Source organism: Excalfactoria chinensis, chromosome 15 (assembly GCF_039878825.1).
Source record: "Excalfactoria chinensis isolate bCotChi1 chromosome 15, bCotChi1.hap2, whole genome shotgun sequence".
Taxonomy (NCBI): domain Eukaryota; kingdom Metazoa; phylum Chordata; class Aves; order Galliformes; family Phasianidae; genus Excalfactoria; species Excalfactoria chinensis.
In genome coordinates this window covers 5,535,967-5,562,148 of record NC_092839.1, presented here as the reverse complement: position 1 = coordinate 5,562,148, position 26,182 = coordinate 5,535,967, and the positions used below count along the sequence as shown (strand labels likewise).

At 38.3% G+C, this 26,182-nt stretch overlaps 1 protein-coding gene across 7 annotated transcripts in view; it reads right to left on the bottom strand.

Annotated features, from left to right (window-relative positions):
* Positions 1-26,182, bottom strand: part of NCOA3 (nuclear receptor coactivator 3) — a 68,811-nt gene that overhangs the window by 28,725 nt on the left and 13,904 nt on the right. For 5 of the 7 annotated variants that reach the window (XM_072350479.1, XM_072350477.1, XM_072350476.1 and 2 more), the window contains exon 2: positions 22,574-22,613. The gene's annotated coding sequence lies outside the window, so the exon portion shown is untranslated. Of the gene's footprint in view, positions 1-8,306; positions 8,417-22,573; positions 22,614-26,182 lie in introns of all 7 variants that reach the window. The other 2 variants (XM_072350480.1, XM_072350475.1) reach the window with 1 other exon arrangement.

Here is a 26,182-nt window from a genome sequence, read left to right as displayed (position 1 = left end):
GAGACTTTGTAAATTTAATTCCAGATTTGAAATAGCTTTTAGGGAATCTTTGTAGGATCATCGAGAGTGCTCCTTAAAATTGAATTATCAGATCTGAATACAGCTACTGTAAGTACACAAAGGCCTTTCACATTTTAAGCTTCGTTTCTGTTATGACTTTTCCATGAGGCTCACCAAGTGACCCACTAAAAATATTCAATATTACAATTGCTGCAAATCCCCAGCTATGTAGAATTTACAGCTTTAAGTAATGAGTCGTGCTATATGAATTGAATGAGAATTCAATTTTCAACAGCGTATAGAATCCTGCCAGAACATTTCTTCACATTAAACAAAAGCACAGAGACCCCTGGAAACATATATTATAAATTTCTATCACATTACAATACTGTATTTATTTCTTCATTATATCACATCATTTGTAGCTTCAGTTCAAAGTATTAAAGCCAAATAATTTGAATAGGCTAAAAGGGGAAAAATAAAAAGGAAGAGGAAGTTGGCACATTAATCAGTTAATGCTTGTGGACACAAATTCTCAAAGCTGGTATTATCCTCCTCTGAAATCAGTTGTGTTTAAAAAACACTACGCAGCTTAGCAGCAGTGTGTTAATGTTAATTTACACATCTCCTGCGACACGTGAGGACATTGGCACACAACCTCAGCCCTCCAGATGGAAAGCGATTACCCTGTCACCCCATGACTGTATTATGATGACAACAGAGAGACAGGGAGTGAGACAAAATTGCCGCTGGCTCTCAAACGATTCCTGGATAATAGCTGCTACACCTACACAGCTTTTGCAGCAGAGAGCAGTACAATAAAATACCCTCCCCACATGGCTCTGTAAGAAAGTTAAGGGGGTTGCTTCAGGGAAAAGATCAGTATTAAGAAGTGAGAAGCATGTCCACCTTGAAGGAACCAAAATGCCCATAAAACACATATATGAAATGTAAACAGGAAGTACAGGGCTAAAAAAAGAATATGAAGAGGGCCTTGCACCAAACTCTGATAGTAAAAAGATGTTGAAGCACACCAGAAGCAGGAAGTGAGGTCAGCAGACCTCTCCATGGCAAAGGCATAAAGCAGGCACCTGGAGCAATCTCTGCACTGCACCCACTGCTGAGGATGCTGGGAGATTCCCACAGCCAGCGCGTTCCTTGCAGCACCTGGCTGGAGGAGTAAGATGTTCAACACTGTAAGGAATGGCAGAGGAAGTCCTAAAGCAAACAGACACACAGGGTGGTAACCAGCCAGCAGGACATCCTTCAGCTGAGAAGGGGCTCAAGTGTGGATTCTCTGAGCTGCCGGGCAAACTGCACAATGCGTCAGTGCTGCACAGAGGGCTAGCAGGTGACTGGTGACTCCTACAAATGGGATCAAGCAAAGATACTTAGGAGCTGTGGATCAGTGAATTTGATGTTCATTCCTTGACTGACTTCACATAATAAAATGCTCCTACAGAATAAAATGACTGATCATGGCCACAAACAAAGGCTGCAGAAAAGCAGCCCACTTGGCACAAGCTCTGAAAAGGGAAGCCTTATTTTAAGAATCACAGAATCAGTGAGATCTGTATGATCCTCAGATTGATCTTCTTATATTCCTTGTTATCTGGCATTTGGTAAAACTGCTGAAAAGAAAATGATTATATTTGAGTTGGTTTTGTGCAGTGGCAAAAACATATTTTCCCAAATAGAGCATTTTACTCAGGGAAGTGGTGCAGAAGCTACTTTGCCAGTTAGAAATGTGATTTTATGAAGAGGACTGTTCATAGAGCTTTACTGGGAAGCCTCCCTAGTAAAAGATTAAGCCTACAAAAACTGATAGCATAAACACAGTGCTGCTCCCATTCTGAACGTCTGATACTTTCTGAAAGTCAAAGATCCGAGCATTTATCAGCCAGAGGTCAGTGAGGGAGGAGGAAACCAGTACAGTGAAACCTTGAAATCTCCAGGTCAGTTTTTTGGTGTGTGTTCGTTGTGGGTTTTTTTGGTTGGGGGGATGGGTGGCTCTTTTCGTGTTGGTTTGCTTTTAATTTCCCCTTTACAGGTATTCACAGTTCTCTCTGTATTTTAAAACAAAACAAAACAAAAAAAGCAAAAACAAAAAAAAAACAAAAACAAACAAACATGTGCCTTCTTGACTTCAGCTCTTTGCTTTTCCATTTGCTTCAGACAAACTTTTATGTAAACTGTTGACATTTTCAAATTTCCTATTACAGTGTTGAGGGAATGGAAACCATTTTTCCTTTTAAATGGAAAGTGAGGAAGTGCTTTGCTAGTTGTGCTGCTGTCACAGCCGGGATTTGAGAAGTAACAAATGTAATAAGATTTGAAAAAAAAAAAAAAAATGACAATACCACAGCCTGCAAACAAGCATACAAAGATGGAATGTAACAATTGCTTTCCTTCATATATTCTTTCAGAAAGAAAAATATCAAGAAATACATCATTAGCTGTAACTTTCAATTGTTAACATTTCTCCCCGGAAATAAAAAACAATGTCAATCATTTAGATCATGGACAACCAAAAATAAATAAAAGAACAAGAGAAAATGCACTTCAGAGAAACAAGTGAAGAGTTTGATCATCAGTGCATCATGAGAAACTGCACACAGAAATGATCTGCTGGACACAAAACTACAGGCTGATTTACATGCTAAGACTTACCGGTGTTATACAAATAAAACACCATACCTACATTACACCTACCTCCAGACTAAGTAATTGGACGTAGAACACCTAAAATTCTATGAAGTATTTTGAGAAAAAGTTTAGCATGAAATCCACATTCATTATAATGACACAGGTAACATGGGAACATTTTGCCACGTAGGTGAACACAAACACTGCTACAATAGGCACAACCATTCATTAACTAAGGATAGATACGCACTGCTGTCAAGGTATTCAAAAATGATCCATGTGCTGGTAAACTCCTGCTATTTCTAGACACATTCTAAGAGATGTAATGCATATCTATGGAATATCTGCAATTGGAATACTTTATAAGGTAACAAAGTAAGCCATGAAAGAATATGCTGCAAATATAGTGCCTACAATTCAGTGTACTTGTAAGACTTCCACTCTATTGTACAACAGGTTTTGCACGCAATCACTGTAGCAATATTCCAGCACAGAAATGGACCTCATTACAGAATACTAATTTCGCCGTGCTCCCTACTATAATCGCTATTCGATATCAATGAAGAGCACTGATAAAAAAAAAGCTGCTCATCCATCCTTGTTACTACAAAATGCTTTCTAAACCAAAGGGTCGCTCTTTAGTCACTTCTATCAGTTGCAGTTTTATGTAATGGTACATAAAGCTATTTCACATGGATAATAAAAAATCAAGCAACAAAATTTGAAGACAGAAATATTCCTCCTTACCATCACATGTACCTTACCATCCATTCAAGTTTGTATAAAACTAAGTATACCAAAATCTAAGTCAGAAAGAAAGAGTCTCCCTTCTGAGACCATCACACTCTTGCAAAGCACTTAACTCTGCTGCTGACCACAGAACGTATGCACATACATGGCATGTGTAAGCAAACACCACTAATATAGTAGCATCACTGCACACACACACAAAAAAAACCCAGATAGAGAGGAAATCGCAACTATTCACCTCCTCAATGCTGAACAGGAGCACCACTCACTAACACTTCCCTCTTGCTTTTCTAAGGGTAGTGTCACACCAGTCTCAGTATCAAGGCAGTTACAGTACCCTCCTCGTTAACCTCCTTCCCCAGTCCCACCTTGGCAGCTGGTGTGTTACAGCTGTGAAACAAAGACTGAACCTCTCCCACAGCTGAGGCTAGCCAAGAAAGGACAGACACTGGCCAAATGATACTGCAAAAGAATGAGATCCTTGTGGCATGGCATTGTCGGAGGTTTTGTTACCAATTGATAACATTTAGATACATGTATCAGCCAAGAGGTTTCCTTGTATCTCAGATAGTAACAGCAAGAAGCAAGAAATCCAAGGCTGTCTCTGAGGATGGAAAGACACAGGAAAACACACGTCTATTTTGAGAAGATTTCATGCAGTTGAAAACTGGGACAGATGTTAATGAGTCACTGACAAAAAAAAAAAAATCAATATTACTTGTATAAATGTCCTCAGATTTTACCTTTTAATAATGGTTTAGTAGTGATTTATGGAAACAAACTAAAAGTCTATTGTTTTGAATTCTACAGTTACATTCACAGAAGAAGTAACACTGAAATCAAGAGATCACTGTAAGACTACACAGGAAACTTGCAAAAAGAGAAATAGCAACATCAAATTAGAAGCAGCTTTCTTCTTAACCATACTCAGCCATTCCATCTCCAGGAGTCACCTACAGTTTTGAGTCAGACCAACAAGATGCATTCAGCAATACAATGAGTGACTGAAGTAACAGCAGTGTAACAGCCCAGCAAACTATTTAGACTTGCAGAAAATTAGTTAAATATGAAAATAATTATTTCTTTCAGACAACTAAGAGGATTATTAAGCAAGAGCAATTACATGCACAGTTTTGAACATTTCAAGACAACCACGTCACTCTTAATGACATCTGAAGCAAGCAGAACAAGTTTTTTGTTATTTGGCTAAGGTGCACAGACTGTTTACAAGGAGATCAAAACAGCTACCAAACACTTCGTTCATCGCTGAACACAATGCATTTTTTAAGTTTCTAAGGAGAAGATTTTCAGTCTAATGAGAAACAGCATTTTTAATGTATTTCATTGCATGATTTCTAGGAAATGCATTCATTTGAAATAATGCAATATACTGGAAGTACAAGTTCTCTTATGTTCTTAAGTTTACTAACACAGCTAATGAGGACGATGTATTTTTAAGTTTCATGTAAGCATTAACATTTCATGTTACTGTTTTACTTTCCAGTGCCAGCTGACAAAACGTTAACACTGTGACTAAATTTGATGTATGAAAAATCATTATGAGTTTATAGTCTGGATTCTCATTTTAATGAGAGTTAACATCTTTAGAACAAAATGTTCAAAGCTGCAAGACATATGCTGAACATGTGTATACATGTAAAGCTTTGAAAGCTGCTTAAAAATGTGAGAACGAGTAAAGCTCATGTTACCCTTGATAAATGTCAGCTGTCAGGCAATATAGCCCAATACACACTGTATTTTCCACAACCTAGAGCCCAGAAAAATGCAATTTTTACCTCACTCACTGGATACATTATACATTTACCAAGGTCAAAAGTTTAGTGTTTTCAAATTTTAACTTCCAAAGAAGTGTACTGTTACACAGACAGTACCATCACACTGAAATTAATGGAAGTACCCTGTAACATACACATTCTCCCAGAGGGGACCCATTCAGCATCGAACTAGTCAAAAAGAATTTGAAGAAGAAAGAACAGCTGTTCTTATTGTCATTTTCAGGCTTTTTTTTTTTTTTTTTCTAACATAGTCAAATTTTACAAATTACATGAAAGTGCAACCACCTTCTCTCCTGTAATGATGACTACGAGACTGACATACAAAATCAGAGAAAACTGCTAGCTGAAAGTGTGTTGTTCAGCACTGCGTTCAGAAATGTCAAAAGCAAACTAATCTTAACAACCAAAACTTGCTGCTGTTGAATTGGTTAAAATATCTTTCAGTGAAGGACTCATTCAGCAGCATGAACTTGAACATTTCCTGCTGTAGTAAATCACTCACTACAGAATTCTCAAAGTATCTTGCAGAATTAGGCCAGGTACAAAGAACTGAGCAGATGTGGAACACTAGCTGTATTGTATAAAGTAGGCTGGGGATCAGATTGTCAGAACTTTCCATTAAGAAATAATACTTTCTAATGTGATACAACTAGGCCAAGCAGCTCCAGCTTGGGACAGTGCAGTCCACTTAAAAGCTGTTCATTCGCCAGCTCCTCCATTTGAAACCAGATACAATATATAAATTTGTATATATGAGAAGGTATTACTACACTATCATTATTAAGTCAAATAGTGAAACGTTCTGCGATTACCATGTTAACAAGCAGGTTTCTTCCTCTGCAACTGAGTCTGAAGCACTCTGACAGTTGTTAGTGAATTTTTATTACAAGCATTAGCTACGTTTCCTGAGCAAGTTAAAAGCTCAGTGTGCTGAAAGATCACAAAACACTCGTGTCATATCAGTGCTTCTTTCTCTCTCTGCTGCAAAAGCATCGTGATCAATTCACATTTAGTATGCTTCCACTGGGATTTTTTTTAAAGCATTTAGTACTAGTGTTTGTTTTTATTAATTCAACAAGAATTCTACCACCAGCTTCAGTGGAATTACTAAAGCTAAAAGTAGTATTTCTTTCCAAGCTTTTATCTTCAGCAGGAAAACTAGTTCTTATTAAGCTAAAATGGAAAGAGACAGTAAATGTGTCTGAATGAGTCAAAAGATTCAGAAGACCTAACTTTTATTTACAATTGATTATTTGTCAGCCTATTTAGAAACACTGGTGTAGATTGCACACAGAGCCAAGAAAAACTGATCAAGTATCTTTGTTTGCTTAACAGACAACTTACGCATCTTCTACTATTATGATTTAGATTAAACCTGCTGTCCTAATTGGAATAACTTCTATCTAAAATGATTGCCCAGTCTTGTTGATGTTTTCTGACAGTGATAACCTAATATAATTACCTCTTTCCTACAATGTTTTAGTAAATACAAGAAACTGTCCAGTCCTTATAGCAAGTGATCTAAATGATCTTCCACCAACCATATTCAGCAACAGTGTTGCAAAAGCATTACAGCTGCAAAAAATAATGGCGCCTCAACTGCTACACTAACTGTCTGTTTACAGTATCTGTAGCAAAGTAAACATGAAAGCAACATTCCTAATCTAAGGTAATACTCAACTAAGCAAACTGACAAGTTTCAGCAAAATACAAAACTTCTTCAGATCTTTTACAGCAAGTAAGTATGACAAAGTCTCCTCACACATTACATTACAGCATAGAGACATGTTTGTAAATACAACCCATATGTGCATAATGGTCAAACAAGACAGCAAAAGAGAGGGTTCATCCCACTACCTGTGATTAGGAAAGAGCCAGAACTCCGCAACTTTGGAATAAACACCAAACAGTTGTTTTTACTGCTTCAGAAAGACCACATCTTTCCCAACTCTAAATGTTCATTACAGTTCTAGGATCTTTGCAAAGCTTTGAACGATGAGCGGGGATTTCTTAGTGTCTTTCTTTGGGCAAGTGAAGACATTACCACTCTGCCCTGCTATTACTGCATGGACAGCTACCCACTGACAAACCAGCCATTATTAGCCACTAAAATGTCACACATCATAGCAGAACATTTTAAGCAAAATGGAACTGGTCCTTTAAAACACCATTCTGCAAACTGTAGTGGTTCAAGACTGAAAAATAACTGTCATAGAGAACAAGCAGGGCAGAACATACTCAGCTTCTCATCAGAGATTGTAAAACACTACTAAAATATTGTCTTAGTTCTGCTAGATCATAGGACAGGAAAAAAAATATCTTCAAAAGCACCTTTAAAAAAAGGCTGGGATTTTTTTTATGGCTGCACTTCAAAGACGGTGAATTAAGTGTCTAAAAGCAAAGACCAATTTTGATTTTACAGCCAAGCAAGCCAACATTTTCCTAAATTCTGAGCCAACAAATGACGAGCAGCCTTCAAAGTTTCTGAGGGGCTACCCTGAAACTTTATGAAACTGTTAAGTGAAGAACACTGCATGAATGGTAGACTACTTAACATAGTTCCATTGAACAGTATTAATCTTGCTCTGACAGACAGGAAAAGCAAGCTATGAAGAGAATTATGATAACATGTTGTACTTTAAAAATATCTAAAATGCCTTCTGCACACCTAAAGGGACACAATTAACTTTCATATTATATACTTGTGAAATAACAGGAAAGGAACAGATGAATGCTATTTCCTTCATGTTAAGACAGAATTTACAGCTCTAATCTAGTGTTCAGTATCAGTATTTTGGATAAAAACAAATCACCTAATGAAATACCATACAAGAATCTGGAAAAGCATAGTTATTAACACATTTGCTATCAGCTATTTAATAGAATTAAATAAAAAGTTCTAAAACTAACATTATGGGAAATACCACTAACTATAGGAGTATTTTTTCTATAAACTACAGATATAGAACAATTAAAACAAGTACAGCGACCACCACAGAGCTTGCAATTCCCCTTCCTCCTTCATTTGCATATACAGGATAATTCACTTCTACCCTCTCAATTTAGAATTACATTAAATAGGCATTGAATAAGGAACATAATTATTTCTCTTACTGGAAGACATAAGAGGTTCCTCCTGTAAATAAAACAAACTCATTTTTGCAGTTTTCCACGTTCTGTACACATGGTCCTTTTTGCCTCCCTAGGACAAGCAGAGCTCAGCCCTGGAAAAAAAATAAATAGGTAGGAACTGAATTTTGCAATTGAGAGTCACACTGCAACCTTGAGTTTTATTATAAAGGAATGTTTACATTTCTCTGTTTTCCCACTGGACACGGGAATAAGTTTAAGCAGTAACATCCAAAGCAAAAAATACCCATCCACTGCTTTCAAAGCATCATTACCAAAAGACAACAATAGCACGTGGAGCCAGCCAGACAAAAGACTTACCATTATTGCTGGCATATCAATTTTGCCCTGAATCCATTTGTACTTCTCTGATCCCTGACTTGGCAGAACACTCCCTATTTATGCTCTGAGAACAAAAAGTGATGATTGTAAGGATTACAGTAATATCATTAAAGGTTATTGTACTCTGCTTTTAATTTACTAATTAATCTCGAAGAAATCTGTGCATTTCTACTTCTGGTTGGAGAGAGTGAACAACGGGCAATGTGCAGTGATCTATCATGAAGAAATCTCAATATCACAAACTGCAAATTTGACCTCTTTTGTTGTCTTAGCCATCCACATACAGACATCAACAGATTACTGTAAGAAATACCACACACCGCAAATGGGTGAATTCAACAGTAATGGAGCACTTCAGCCAGCTGTCTGCTTTCCTTCCTTCATCTATCCTGGAAGAGGACTTTTATTTAAATTCCCTTTAGTCTGAGAAATAATCAGGTAGATCATACTGATTATCATCCTAAAAGACAAGCATTGTTTGCTCAATAAACATCAGAATGAAAGTTTAGAGAAATCAGATCTAATGATGACTCAGGGTAGATAAGAAGAGCTTCCCAGGACACACAAAGGAAAGAAGAATGTCAATGACAGAGAGGGCTCTGCATTAGCATGTGGAATTTCTTTGAACAATCCTCTCCATTCCAGCCCCTCCTCAAGACCCCAGGAACAGCCAACTCGGTAACCGGTTTTAAACTAGGCTGGGAATTAAGCTGACTCCTCTAAGAAGAAAGAACAAGCTTTCTAGTCTGCTCCCTCAGCAGAAATCAGTAAGCCAGGAGAATATTTACTGCACTGGTTGTCTGAGACTACTTCAGTCTACAACAGAAACTAGAATCAACCTATTATGGCACATCAACCCATAGACAGATAGGAGTGACAGTTGTATAGATAATGCAATCCACAGAGATTATAAAGACATAAAGCCCTTTCAGCTAAGCAACAAATCCCTATACTGCATTTTTCAAGAAAGTGTGGTAGGCTACACCAGTACTCACAGCAGGAGGTCTGCTCGGCCAATAGTGAAATAGATATCTGAAAAACATCATCATTTCTGCATACTGTTCTGTTAATTAAAAGAAAAAGATGTATTTCATAGACACTGACTCCTTAACTCTGTGCTAGAGAAACAAGATTGTGGGTGTATACACATATGCTTAAAGGAATCAATAAGTCTGCAGCATAAACTTTTCTGTACCTCTTCATTTTATTGATGCATGCAAGAGAATATTTAAAAAATAAAAATAAAAATAAAAATAAATGATGCTGGCAGAGAAGGCGAGAGAACGAATGTGCTGATTTTATTTATTGTCCAAGGAAGTTGTGGATGCCCCATCCACAGATGCATTCAAGGCCATGCTTGATGTGGCTCTGGACAGCCTTGTCTGTGGTTGGGTAGCAGGGGGGTTGAAACTGGATGATGATTGCGGTCCTTTTCAATCTACACCATTCTATGATTCTATGTTAAGAAGTTGATACTATCAATGCATTCCAACAAGTAAGGAAAAACTGGGACTTCAAAGTCAATTTAAAGAGGACCACTAGACCTAACTACTGTTTATCTTAAAAAAAAGATATCTTTCCATATGTGACACATCTCTTCCAAGATGGATTAACATTCCAGAAACTCAAACCATTATTGTTGCAGAGGACCAAGAGGCCACTCATCCACAGCAAGGATGCCAACAACACTGCCTAGATGCACTTCCTGAGGAAGAGGTAGGGAAAGAAAGATGCTTATTGTATCCTGTGATGCAAATCTTGAACAACAGATATTAAGTTTCACCACCAACCAAAGCAAAAATACAAGCAGAGAAAACAGAGATACAACATTTTAAAAACAAAATTCCAAATTCCTATTACTATATTTCTGTCATTTTTCAGTATAACATGTGCCAGCATTAACAGTTTGGGGCAGATTTGGGTAGAAGTGACAAGTTCTAGCACTACATCCCTGAGTCCAGCTCACCATGCCACTCCATGACCAAACCCGGGAAACTTGGGAAGATGAACCAGCGGAAATTTTAAGTCAGACACAAAAGTATTCACATCAAGTTCTGGAATATAAAATATTTTTTCCCATCTTAAGAGGTTGTGTTCCAGAATCTCTATAAATCATCTTCACATCCTCCATTAAAGCAAGACAACAGGAACTGGTTAATCTAGATAACAAAGAACAGCTGAAAACACCTTGAGGTGATCTCCTCAAATCTCTCATTCACAGTTTGGAAACGCTGATGGAGAAAAAATTTTAAAAGGGCAACTCCAAAGCTGTTAGGAATTCACTTCTGAGGAAACCAGAGAGATGTAACCAACCTCAAAGTCTATCTTAGGTAAACACACAGAACAGTATAGAACTCAGCAGTTAATTTCAGTGTGAGAGTACTCGTTTACTGCTTTCAGGTTACCAAATGCAAGGACAGTACTTCCAATGAAGTAAGAGTTACAGTAGTGATTTTTTCACATTCAGCACTTACCTACCACTAATGAACTTCAAAAGTCGCATATCAGCCTAATAATGCTTTCCTCAAAAGAGGATACCTGGAAGTTACAGTAATTACAAATCAGGTGAAATATGTTTCTTTATTTTGAGGTTGTTGTTTTGTTTTGTTTTTCCTGTACTAATGTTTTTAGAGATCCCTAAAAGGCACATGTACCCAACGCTACCACAATACAGTAACCCAAATGTTCAAGAAAAACCTTTCAGATAGTGACACTTAAAAGCAACACTTCAAAAATAGAGTTCACAAGTGCTACTGAGCTCTTGACAGTTGTTACTCACTCATTTTTCTTTTAGAAGAGCATTTATTCCATTTTGCTGTGATATGCAATATGATTTGCAGCTTCAGTACAGCTCCATTGTGAAGGCAGATGAACTGCCACGAAACAGACAATGAGAGGCAGACAAGACGCACACAGGCACAGCAAGGGCAGAACAAAGAATCACAGGGAGTGGGAGAAAATAAACCTTATAATAGCTGCTGCTTGGGAACACTAGCTGGAACAAACAGGGAGGCCACCAACTATCATTACAAGCGCATGTTTCTTTTGCTGCTGCAAGGAGGACTGCACACAAGAGGGGGCAGGGGATCTGCTATTAATCATATTATATTCATTGTTCCCTAGCTGCTGCTGGCAGTGCTTCAGGAGACTCCCTCAGTTCCCTGATAAAACCATACCAAGAACAACAGCAGTCAAGAAGCTCACACCAAACCTTACCTATCTTGTTCTACTATGCTAATGCTGCCCTAAACTAAATGCTTCTTCACCACCCAACTATTCAGTGTACTGAATTAAAATAAATAAATCCAAATCTCAGTAGCCAAGGGCTCCTCCCCAGCCCTAATCTCTCATTAGAAAGATGAACACAGCATAAATCTGGTGAGAGTATTTGCAGGAACAAACCAACAGAGGGGTGAAAACATCAGTCTGAAGTGGTTAGGAATCAAGTTTCTTTGTCGAGGAGGAATTTTGAATGTTATCTCTAGGTTAGGTGCCGAGTGACTCTTTGATTAAGCAGCACTCAGCATTCAGCAAGTTGAACGTTTAGGCAAGAACAGCAGGCCGGTACCTGCGCAGGGAGCGGGGGAGGGAGAAAATGGCAGCTGATGCAGGAAAGTAACCGAGTCAGCTTTTCTTTTGTCAGGGAGAAGACAGACATGTTGAAGGGGAAAGAAACGTGGATTAACTAAATCTCGTATTCATACTTCATTGAAAACGTAATGCTGTTCTAATTTGTCTGGTTTGGCAAAGCTACAGACAGAAGGTGCATTTATTTGACCACAGATATTTTTGATTTTTTTTTTATTTAATTTTTTTGTGTGTGACAAAATCTGCATAGTATGAAAGTGACACGTGCTCTAATTAGGTCCAGAACTTGTTAGTCACTGCCCAAATAAAACCACGCAACGCTGCAACCTCGGGGCTCTGACACGCTGGCAGTGATTCTGAGTGGGCACCGCTTGCTTCCCAGTCTGAGAAATAGACATTATTTTGTTTGAAGAAGACATAAGAGAAAAGCAGGTAGTTAAGTACGTGAGTGTTTAACACATCAACTTGTGAACTAAGGAGACATTTCTACATTAGATTTCAGTACGAAACCACTTCATTTTAAGTAAATAAATTAAAAACACGTTTATTAAGCAGCAGAACTCCCTGCAGCCAGCATGCCACTGTGCCTGTGACTCAGCCTCCCTTCCCTCATTTCTAGCTAACTGTGATAGCATCAATTTCAAGATTTTTTTTTCTTTCTTTTAAACCACACAAAAACTGTCTTGGAAGGCGGAACGCAGAGTGCTGCTCGGCAGCCGATGGGGCACAGAAGCAGCTGGCAGCAGCAGCCCGGCTCCCCGCTCCCGGGACACGCAGGCGACTTGCTCGCGCTTGTCCTCCCCCTCCCTCGGCGAGGCTGCATGCGGCACGGCACGATCACAGCGAATAAATACAGGAAAAAGGGGGGAAAAAAAGCCCTCTGCTCTTGGCAAAGGGAAGGCGTTCCACAAGAACTGCTACAGGGTCAAAAGTTTACCGTGGTTTCAATTTCACCTTTCCGCAGCCAATGGCAGCGGCTGCTGACAGAACCGCGGGCGGCAGCGCGGCCCTCCGCTCCTTAACCCCTTGCGGTCCGGCACGGCGCTCCCCGTCCTCGCAACGCGCGGTGCTCCCCAGGAGCCTCCTGCGGGCTGAGCCTTTCTCTTAGTACGGAGATAAGCGGAACAGGAGCTGTGCGAACGCGGTCTGCCAACGAGGCAGAATTTAAAAGCTGTACAAGTAGGTACAATCCTCCCCGTTTTGTTGAAAACCAGGTCGGTAATTCGAGGGTGCAGGAGTGCCATAAGGCAGTGCGAAACCGAACAACTGACAGCAGCACGACTGTACTGGCAAACAGGAAGGAGTGACCTTGATAAAGGGGAGCGCGGAACTGCCGGGAAGCATTCCAGCCGCACAGCCGAGCTCTGCGGTGCTTCGCTCCCAGCTCCACTGCGCTCCACCTGGCTACTCGTCCAGCAAGAAGTCCCCGCTGCACCAGAGTGATTTCCCTCTCCAAGTCACCCCCTAGCCAATCCCATCAAGAGAGGACAGTGCATGGGTGCATGGGTGGCTCCTTCTCACATCTTCAGCCTTGCACACAAAGACGTTTACAAACGAACACTAGAGCCTATTCAAATACAGCCACCTACTCTGGAAGTTATGTTGTCAAATAATACAGCATAGTATGTGACGACATAGACCCCATTAAAGGATTAACCTAGGGTACATGGTCATTATCAGACTGTAGCTAGAGCATGAAGGCAATGAGGAGCCCCAGGTCAGTTTGATCCATGGATTGATTTCTCTGCTCCCTGAAACTGCTTCCTAAGCAGCTGACTTTGGTGTGCGTGCAAAGCCGAATTATGTGGATGGCAGGGGAGAGGCTCTTCAGATTAAGTATGGGTTGGTGATGGACACATAGCAAATGATCACAAACACTGTGAAAACGTGGTAGCCCTTTGGACATCCTCTGAATTGGTATCTTTGCCAATATAACACAAAGCTTAAGGGAATACAGCCATACAGTATTATGTACGACTAGCATCTCAAGGGAAATTTAAATGAGTATATATACAGCTGAAGCATGAAGTCTCGGCTGGTTTAAATAAAAATTCAGAGTCAACCTAGAGTCCCCAACAAATATAATGAAGACCAAAAAATCAGAATGAAGAAGTGTGGGTGGCCTACTTTCTGAATCAAGACTGATTCCTTAGACATATGAAGCTCAACAGGGCATGTAGGAGCATTCTGAGAAGTCCCAACATTGAGCCCATAAGCAGCACAAAGTCCCTTAACCATCTGCTCCTTGCCAGGATATTTCCTAAGGAACTCTTGGAAACAAATAACTGCAGTTGAAAGTAGCACTGAAAAAAAACACTGAAGATGGCAAATATTGAATAACATGGGAATAGCAATCTATGATTGTGTTTTGCAGTCCAACTTGGAAAGTCAGCATCAGCAACACTTAAGCAAAGTGCAACAGATGTATCACCCCTTCATTAGCCTTGCATACTATGGGAAAGAGAGCTAAAAGCATTCCAAAGTGAGATACAGATGAAGATTTCTCAGCCCAGAGCATTAATAGAATATAATAAAAACATGCAATACATGCAGTAAAATCTGTTAAGGCAGAGAAACCTAAGACTGCACTCAAAATATATATATATAAATCAGGAAGGGGTAGGGTTATGTAGAGACCAAAGTAAATAATTGGCAACTCTGACTTGATAGCAACTAAAACGTTAAGTCAGTGACATATGTTTGCAAGAAAGACAATGTGGAATTAAGCTTTCCAAAACAGGCAGCTAACAATAAAGCCAAAAGGAACTTGAGAACAGGTATGTTAGCATACTCAGATCCTCAATGCTTAAGATAGGTTAACAAAAATCAAAATACAACTATGAGGAGGTAAAATCAGTAAATAATACACCAGCACACAGAAGAGGTTTATGCTGAAAATAGCAGCTAGGACAGAACTCAGTTTTTCAAACACTAACATCAGACAGTAGATTGTTCAAGATAACGCTCATGACAACCCATGGGGGGAAAAAAAAAAAATCAGTCAGGGGGCAGCTATTACTAATTGTCCAGAAAGCTGCAGTTTGAAAATCGGGAAATTACCTTACTCAAGAACTTTCAGACTTTCACAGCACTTCATAATGACAAAGGATATTCTGGTCTCAGCCCCCTGCATAGGTTCCAAAGAGGGATAAAGGCAAAACAGACACTCCTACAAACAGTCTTCCATTTTTATATGCACAATAGTTTGGGGTGTGTGAAAGAAATCACACACTCTTCAAAGCTGTGTCAGGAATACAACAGTGATTTCTTGAACAGGCACAGATTCTTAATCTATGCAAATAAGCAAAATAGCTCAACACAGCAACTGTGACGTTGTTTGAGAGCTGTTAACAAAAGATACAGTAAGTGATTAGAATGCATCAAGTCAGAAAGTTAAATGCATCCTGAGAATCTTAGCTGATTGAGATCATGCCCTACTGCCAACCTTTTCTACGCCAATTGACAAATGAAAAGAAAAAATGACAAGAGACCAATGAAAAATAGCTATCAAATAACATTATTTTCATAGCTTATCTGGGCTAAAGTACAGTTTTGCCAAGAGCAATTTAAGACTTAATTACATATATAGACAGTATTTTTCTCTCAGTGAAATCAGGAGTATATTTTTGTTATTTTAGTTTCTCTAAATACCAAGTATTTTAGAGAAATTCATTTAAATTGAGGTATCAGAAGTAAGCTCCCTTTTTATAAGATGGCCTCATTTTTAAAGAAAATGGATGCTATAAAATTTTACATCAAGTCAGCATGTTACCAAGAAGCTTTTCTGTGTGTTCTGAATTTGATTAATACAAGCCAAGGTCACTTCCTGAAAGATGCCTACCACTGCAGCTGCAAGCAAACTAGACTACTCTGAGCTTGAGAGCTGGGGGATGGGAAGATGCTAGCAATTTCTAACACAGGCTCCAAAAATACACTAATTACAAAACTTAAGTAATATTTAGAAATGTTTACTAGATCTCCACATAAGCAATCAGTTAACTAACACCATGCACAATCATGTTTTCAAGCAAGAAGATACAAACTGATGCACCAGCATGTCTGTATTACAAACAATTTCGAGGACCCTTTACTAAACTTTACATAATTCCCATTAATATCTAGTTTTTAATATTCTACACATTTCATTATTCAGCTCATGAAGCTAATAAGAGATTGCCCTTGAATTAACAGCATGTCTCAATCCTACTGAGACTCTGAGGCTCCACCCAGTCCACACTGTGTATTATTCTGACTCCATTTAGGAAAAGCACATTTGAGAAAAGCATGCAAGCTCTTCCTGTAAGTCAACAGCACATGCTTATTTCTAGTTTCTGAGGACTATACCTGCTGTTCCCAAACTCGATTAGAAATTAGCTGTGTTCACCTATAATATCAAAGAAGTTTAAAGAAGTTATTTTAAAAATATGCCACAATTGCATTATGCACAAAGCCAAATGGATGTAATTTTTTCTACTTCCAGACACAAAGCTTACAGGTCATGAAAATAAGACCTGTACCAAATAAAAGAGAGGTCTGGGGTTGTTTTTTGTTTTTTGCTTTTTGTGCACAAATAAAGATTTTACAATCTCAGTTAGAAAACAGAGGGTGAGGGAAAGAAAGGATTGCTGGTAAATGTTTAAAACCACACACCAACATTCTCCACAAGGGCATCTAGGAAATGGGCCCCAATGACTGTGTTTGTGAACACACACAACTTAATATATTTTGTGCGTAAAACAGTCTTGATATACTCAGCATTGCAACTAAAGTTTTATACTAGGCTAAAATTAGGAGGATCTGCTGAACGGAAGCTAATTTCAACAAACTGATGTAGTAGAAAGAACAGAACATTGTTGGTTTTGGGTAGGCATCTTTACCTGAAATAGAAAAATACACTGAAGCATGTCATTACCTATGCAGACACTGTGGTTAAGGATGCCTAACATTTTCCATCACAGGAGCCTGTTCTAATTCTTTAACAACCGTCTCTCACACACACCCCTCAAAATTACTTTTGGTGAAAGATTTGTATAAAGTTGATTCAGACGTTTTAAAAGAGAGGATAATTACATTGAAGAAAATATAACTTTCTATTCAACCTGGAAGTTAAAGGTTTTAGAAGAGAAACTGATCAAATCCGAAAACAAGCTAAACTTCATCTTGCTGCTTTGATGTTCTATCTGCACAGATGGTAAGAGCCTTCAAGTCTCTGCACATGCTCAGTTTTGTTTAAAGTCACTTGCCAAGATCCTAAACTATTTCATCCGAGCAAGCAAGCTTTGTCACTGCACAGCTCCTCCATGCTGACAGGACAGAACATGCTTTATCATCATATAACGAAGACCAAGAGCAGCTTGCCTATAAACCTACCAGATATGCAGCAGCTGAAGTACCTGGCAGCACAGCAGTCAGTGATCTGGGGCATTTTTTCAGGTTATTTTGCCCCAGCCATATGCAGAACCCACAGAATAAGAGGCAGCAGTCAGTTCAAGGGCTTAGCAAAGGCTGCACCACATTCACGTTCCCAGCTGAGACAGGAGATCTCCAGGGATGTGACACCGTGCAACTACAGCATTACTTTCCTTCCCCTTTAATGGCTAGCTGATGTAGAAAGCACACAATCCAGTGGCCAAAGTGGCGTCAATAGCTCTGTGGAATTCCATACTACAGCCTTGCTGGCAAACAGAGCAGAAATCTCATAATGGCAAACTCCAGTAATTTTTCCACACGCTTTTTAAAGGCATACAAAAAGTTAAACTGAAAATAGTAAGTTTCTGAGGTAATTCAGAAGACTTAAAATACTACCACCAACTCCAACTCTCTTCTTCCTTCAACCTTGCTGCACATACTTAATTCAACATGTTGCTGTGCGGCTGCCTATTAGACTCTATGGGACTGTAACTTATCAATTCACGGACATTCTTCTTGCTATTTTATTTGCTTATGCCTCAAATCATCTCCAAGGTGCCTTACTACCTCAGCAATCATGTTTGCTTTCCAATAGTGACAGATTCTGGTCTCTCATAATGGAGAGCTTACTTCTGTCAAGAACCCATATCTTAACTTTGCTCTTGCCCAGCTTGAGTGCATAGGGAATTTCAATTCCATTCAAAGTATTTATTTTTTCCTATGAGGAGTAAAGAAGACAGATCTATGCAGTCTTGGTTATCACAGATCATAGCTTGCAATTAAGACTGCTCATTCACAGCAGATTTTAAACTGGCATTCAATCACTGATTTAACTTCTGGAAATATTTACACCAGCCAACAGGGGGGTAGCAACACACCAGTTGGAAAGAAATACAGTCTATAAATCACGCTGACTTGCCTTAGGCACATTTTGCTACTCAGCAGATGCAGAACTTATGGACATTTATTCATGCACTTGCATAGGAACTAAGCTACAGAATCAACATCAGTTAATGTATTATTTAACACTGTAAAACAACTCAATTTAGTCAAAGCTTTGCACATGTTCTCATTTTCAGCTGTGCAGTACCAAGTTTGTTTAAAACTAAACCAAAATAAGACAGGTCTATGGATTGGAAATCCACAACCAAACAAGAAACAACACAAAGATTTAATTTCAAAAGTATTTGGTCACTGTGGGCAAAAGGCCAGCAGGGAAGACAGCCATCCAAGAGAGGTTTTCAAATTACACATGCATGGACTCGCGCAAACTGGCTTCAATGGGAGTTAAATGCCTGATGTGTTTGAGTGCTTCTGAGGATAAAAAGAAGAGCTACACATCACATTCCGCTTGCTTTGAATATGTGATTGTTACCTTTTAATCTCATAATAAAACCTTGTTAATGATTTTTCTTGACTTTTTTGGTATAACTCAAATTTGAAGAGTTACTACAAGATTAGAGAAGGAAAACAAAAGAAGTTAATGTACAGACAGAATCAAAAAAGTTTAGTTTTCCATGTATAGCCTCAATGCTTACATGTTATTTTTGCTTCACTGTGCAGAGTGCGAGTTAGAACTACTTAATGCAAAAGTGACATTTCTGAAACGATTTGACCTTGAAACATGAAGGTATTTCTAGCTCAGTGCTGTAATTAACATCCCTGACTAAATTTGAGCGTATGCAGACATAGTACATTTGGTAAGGTAGCAAGAGGCCTTCATTTAGTTCAATGTTAACACTCAGCATTCAGAATTGGAAGCGACAGTTATGCATCCATAGTATAACAAATCTGGGCATTCCACTAAAAATAACTTTTTCTCTGCTTGTTTTCAGGTATCTTACAATATTTTCATTTTCATAGAGATCAAAGCTTAGTAGAGTAATTTCAACTAAAACACAAATTAAGAACAGAATAGAATAATTCTCAACGTAGAACAATTTGTTTCTCCACTGCACAGCCACGTCATCTTCCTGTATTTCAAATGTTACTCATCCTCCATATACCAATAACTACAACACAAGAGCATCTGCTAAAACTTACTGCAAAACATGAAGCTTTTGCTTTGCATATCACTGTTAGACCGAAATGTTACCTTTCAGGGATTATTTAAGAACTGAGCTGAAATAGGCCAGCGTCTTTCTTTTATGCTATGCAAAATGGAAATACTGCACTCAATGAGATGCCACAGACTCACCTCTGAGTCCTATAAAAGAAGGACAAGAGGCAGGATTCACTACCTGCAATAAGGTAAGCACTGATTCTCAAAGAGATCAAAATTCTCAAAACAGCTGTGGCTTTGTTAGAAGGTTTGGACTGATGCGAGCATCATCTCTACATTTATCAGTAAAACATTATTATCAGAGAATTATACACTACAGTCCAGAGAGAAATGGATACCATTAGAACAGGTTACCAGGACATAGAGCTTTACAATTAATCTCACTTTGCCTCAATTCCAAGGATTGTTACCACATTCTTTTTGCCACTGCTTTAATCACTGGATGTTTTTATTAACCTTCTAAATCTTTAGATTTTTGTCTAAATCCATTAATATTCTTGTCACAAAAAGGACGTATCCCTAACAACTTGGACACTACTTATGAACAATTCCTTTGCATAAAAATATCCTGATTCTATTCTTTTCCCCCCAGTACTGAGAGAAAAATTAAAACCTTAAATTTCATTCAGAAAATATTTTAAAATAAAACTCTCATTACCCTTGCAAGGATTCTTACAGCAAGCATTTTTGTAATAGTTGCTTACCTATCAAATAAATAAATCAGTTATGTTCCTTATTGTTTATACAAATGCACTTCTCAAACACTGCTGTTCACCTGCAGCATTCTCCACAACCACACTGTCATAATTAGCACAGAAATTCCAAGTAATTTTAGGAAGATTTGCAGCCACTGTGGAAGTTAACACGAGAGGTCAGTGACTGCCAAAAACAGAAGAACAGATCACATCCTTCCCCTTTAAGTGCCCAAAACATTTGCAATGCTTTGTTACAGGTCTACTTGCTTCCTTCATTGTAGATAAATGGCTAAATAGTTGTGTAGCTTCACAACGTTAGGAAGCAATTTTACATATTCATATATAGTGCACTAGAAGAAACACCAGGACAGAGCTGTTTCTTCAATGCACTGCATCTCTAGTTCCCACAGCAGACCAACATAATCATATTTTACATTCAATAAAACTCTGACATTGCTTGAGCTCTGTCTGCTAATAGGAAATCCAAGATGCACCCACCGTAATTTAAACATATGTTCTCTTCTGCAAATTTTCAGGTGTTTTGCAGACAATTCAAAGCTTAATTTGGTGCTAAGGTTTAAAACCAGAATTCTGACATACCCACGTACAGGGAGGTTTTTATTAGTATCTGCTAAGCATACCAACAGCTAAATGATTAGCATCAGTCATACGTTTATGCCGTAAAACTGGAATACATCACCTATCAAGTGCAGTTGATAATGTTTTCTTGTCAGTAAACACCACACTGACTGCATTTCTATTATAGTACAGCATGCTGACACGGAGCTCAAAGGAATTGTTTATGTACATCAGAGTCAGAATTTTGTATCCCCAGGTCTCATAAAAAATTAGATTTTAACAGAAAAGCCACTAGTACTACATCTAAGCATGGCATAGCTTTACTAGTTTCTATTTAAATACAACTAAGTGTTTTTAGCATACATGAACATCCAATAAAAACTCAAAGATCTACCAAACCTTACCAACAATTGGGCTTTCACCACATTCTGACACAGGTGTAGGCTATAAGTGACAGCATGCACACAAGAACAGGATAAACAGTATAGCATGAAGGGAACTAAAGAACATACCAAACTTAAATCTGATGTCAATGATTGTCTGAATACAAATGCCTTTTTCACTGTAGGTAGATTTATGTCAGACAATATGCTTAGACATGTCTCCATCCAGCCAAGAGCAGAAGTTATTTATCCCTTCTCTCCACCACATACTATTTAGCCTGGCACTTGTTTGTAAATCATTACTTAAGAACATTTTAACGAGTGCAGTTACCTGAAACAGAACAGTTTTCTCTGTGCTTAGAGCATTCTCCAAAACGTTTTCCTTCTACTCTCTCCTTTCATTTTCTTCATTTTGCTCTGACTTTCCCTTAGTCTAACCAAGCCAAGGTCACTAAATATTATCACAGGGCACCCTGCTATACTGCAGAGAGAAAAGGCTGAACTTATGAACTACTATGAAGGAGGTGCTTCCTTTCCAAGGAGCAAAATTTGGCTGAATAGGATGTACACACATGCTATCAGTTTCACTAATCAGCAGTAACAGGTACAAACTTCACACACTAATCTCCTGGAGTACTGAAGGTTAAATGGGTTAACTCTCCAAGTTATGAATCCCAAAACACACCCCCTGATGATATCTATCATTACACTCTGGGCCCAAACAGTCTGAGCAACAAAATTTCAGTTCATCACCCCTGTTTCAGAATAACTGTTCTGAGAAGAGAATTTAAATCATTGACTATTTAAGAAGAAAACCAAGGCATCAGTGATATGGAATTAAGAACTAAAAGTGAATACATACACAGAAGGATGCTAGCTCTTCATCCCACTACAACATCCTTTAAAAAGCAACAACATTCTTTCATGGCCCAGATATCCCCACAAAGCATGCTAGCCTTAGATACTACAGAACATAAATACAAAGTTATACTATGCATTTCCTCAAGTTTGGAGGAGGTGGAAGAGTGCACACTATACAGGTTGCTAGTAAAAGCAAAAAACAAAAACCATAAGTCTTATTTTTCTAAGAGAATTACAATTATCTCTTCCCTTCTCCAAATTCCCTAAACATCAATGTTTTCTCTTGATCACTTCTCACAAACCAAAGAGAATCAAGCCAAACACGAGACTTACCTAGCAGTCTTCTCTCTCCAACAGAAGCCAGAAGGAATGCCTAAAAAGAACAAGGAAAGCATGTCACTGTTTGTGCATACTCTCAAACTTCTCCAGCTTAGGAATTCCCTGGCTCCAAAGGACTGAGTTTCCCAGGAGCTGGATTTCTCCTTTATGAGCAAATAAATTTCTTTTTGAACCCATGAGAATCAAGACAATGTTCAGTGGTAGCAAGTTCTGCAGTTCAGCTCTACACTGAAAATTCTTTTATTTTCAACTTTACCACCTGAAAATGAAGAGGAAAAAATGAAATGCTTAAGTACTGATGAATTATTTCTAACTCATAAATAGTTCCACAGAGTTGATCTTAATCTCTGTACTTTCAAGCCCACTACGCAAAATTGTTTTAGAGTAGCATACCTATAAAGTAAATAATAAATTGACAGTTAAATACGTAAATGAATTTGTAGAATGCAAAATAAAGATCCATGCAAAACCAAGCTCAAACACAAAAACAACTTTAAGACTCTACTAACAAATGCCTTATAGTGAAATATCTGATCTACCACACTGTTTTTATCCAATGCCCAAGTAAACAAAACATATTTTAGACTTTCACAATAAAGACATTTCAGTTGTCTTACATCTTCAACAAGATATTCTGCCTTTAAAAATTCAGTTCTTAATACAACTTAGAAATTCTGAGTCCAAGCTTGAACTTGGCATTAAATTTGTAAAGAAGCATTTAGATAAAGTATTCAGAATGTAAACAAAGCGACGGCAGAGGCTTTATTTCATAATACATTGTTTATTTCAATACTTTCCATCAGTGAGAAACCAACAATACACAATTCACAGTACAATCCTTGTAAAAGCTGGAAAAGATATTAAGGTTCATGTCAAGTTCAACGTGCTCTATTTTTAACTTTAGTCAAGACCTTTCTCATTAGCAGTAACTTAATAAATAAGTTGCTATAGCAAGTCAGCTTCCTAGCTGCAGCTAGGAATTTGTGTGCTTACAAAACACATTTTTTAGCTCAACAAATAAATCAGTTAGACCCACAGAACTAAATCTCCCATTGCCACAGTATATCAAATAAAAGGTTATCAATCTTTTAAAGAAGCAGTACATAATTGCTTGATATTATTTTTCATAATTACTGTGCGCTCCTTAAGTTTCATTACAAAACTTTAAAACAACAACAAAAAAAGAACTCTGTAGCTCACAGAGAAAGGTAGCCTTACATTCATATAATTTGACAGTAATGGAACCCCATTCAGTGTAACTTTGGAACAGTGAAATTTCACACACTGCTGTAAGACTTGCTGTAGATACTTTTAAAAAGCATTTCACAAGGCCAGGCCGCCTCAGACAATCTCATGATTGATTTATTAGAGAAGAATAAAGTTTATGTAATAATGATCCGAAAGAAAGACAATACCTTTGAGAACAACATCCTAAGACACTTCTGCATTCCAAATGCACTAAGAAATAGGGAAGAAGCACGAGAATCTGCTCATCTTTAAAAGACAACAAACTGGTTTTGTGCACTCCTGCACACAGAAGTACCTGATTCACACCATATATAACCTTGTCTGGAGGCCAGAACTCATTCAAGAATTGGCATGCATGGCAAGGAACCATTGGATCTCAAAAGAATACTAACAAAACCCAGCATCTGTTAAGCTGCTGAGAGAAAACTGAAGTGCTCAGAATGAAATGCCGAACTCAGACAGGAGTTGTAACGACGACAATAAAAACAAACCAAATTTGGAATGTGGTTAGAACACTAAGAACCTGTTTCTCAGCTATTGTTTTCTGAGTCAGAATTGCTGCCACATTTAGAATCATTTTCCAGTACCACCTCTACATACTAAAAATGATTTCTGGAATTACCTCCATATCCATTTCTATCTTCGTGTCTAAAACCATCAGACAGTACCAGCATGCTCCTAGACTTCCAGGATCCTTTCTAGATACATGCCAATAACCACATCTACAAGTTTTTCTAGAACAGCCTCTGAACTCCTTCACTGGGCTGATTCCCACACCCTGAACCCACCAGTGACATCACTTCTAGGAGCAGTGCCAGGAATGCCCCCATGACCTCCTTCTCCAGTCACGTCTGGGACCAATTCTAGATTCAGTCCTAAAGCTGAAAGCAGAAGCACATTTACAGTCAAAACCAGGCTCTGGCTAAGAGTGGTGGTGGAAACCTGCAATGTGCTCGCTCCAGTCCTTAATAGTTTCCATGACAGTTTACTTGCAACGCTGCCTGTGCTTTGCTGTAGTTAGTTCTGTAAATCCGTTTTCTTTTTTTTCCTACAGATGTGCTATAGGCGATGTCTGACTGAAAACTCTGGATTATGAAATACCTGGTTTTCCTAGAGACACAGTGAGCACTAGTAGAAATCACTGCACATTAATACACTTATGCCAGACACAGAAGGCTTTCAGACTAAGAGCAACTGATGACCTCCTGTATGTTTAGTAAGCAGTAGCTTTTCTCTGATGGGGTTAAACAAACTTCTGTTCTGAAGCAGTAACCACTAATATGGAGCTTTACATTTCTAGCAGTGCAGCAGTAACTTTGTAGACAGAGCAATTGAAAAGTGCAACAGTTAACTTTTGCATGAAGCAACTTCAGTAACATCTGGAAATAAGGGAGCAAGAGGAGAATATACAAATTATCCCAAATGGAAGAAAAACTAAACATCTTAATCCTGAACAAGCAAAAAATACATATTCTAAAGGTATTTAAGCACCTGTGTACTCTTTGCTTTATTTGACAATTGATCTGTGCTTTGGCTATGCAAGTACACCGAGAAAAGCCAAAGAAGTTTATGAATCTCTGTTCTAGATGTGAAGTCCTTGATTTACAAAACATGCTAGAAATGCACTAATGTGAAACAAGTAAGAACAAGCCATTTTTCAGTTGTGTTCATTCTTTTTGGTACTGGTCTATGGAGGGTCTACTTCTCCTATTTGGTGTCCTACCTATACCTTTGTTTCAACTGACTTTGCTAAAATCTCCAAAGGGCTTTTAGTTACTGCCTTTATATCATTGACAATGGAATAACACAACAGTAACTAGAGAAGAACGATACCCCACGTCATCCACAGTAATAAAATGGCAGTGAGTTTGGGTTTTTTGGTCCGTAGTGTTTTGGAGTTTTTGTTTGTTTGATGGAGTGAGTTCCATTTTAAACAAAAACAGTACACTGAAGTCTGTTCTAAATGAATCATTTTTTAATATGCAATGCTAGAGAAATGCCTAATTTTATTTGGTGAGGAAGAAAAACCTGGAAGATCTGCAAATTTTTTATTATTTAAGAATAAAGTCTAGACTGAACTGGAACTACTGAATAGCCAGACTCTGTAGCAGAAGAAACTTTCAGAGGAATGAGTATGACTGTAGGAAAGCATCCAAGGTTTTGTTTAAAGTATTAATTCAGAAAGTTGGAACAGCTTTGCTACTGCAAAGAAAAGTTTTCAGTGGCTGAGGCAATTAGCATAGCTAAACTTTAGTCTATTTCGCCTAATGCAAGTACATACACTTAAAACACTGTCACTGTCTGCCATCTCAACTCCTCTTGTTAAATGAGAAGAACTACCTGCATTGTCAAAAA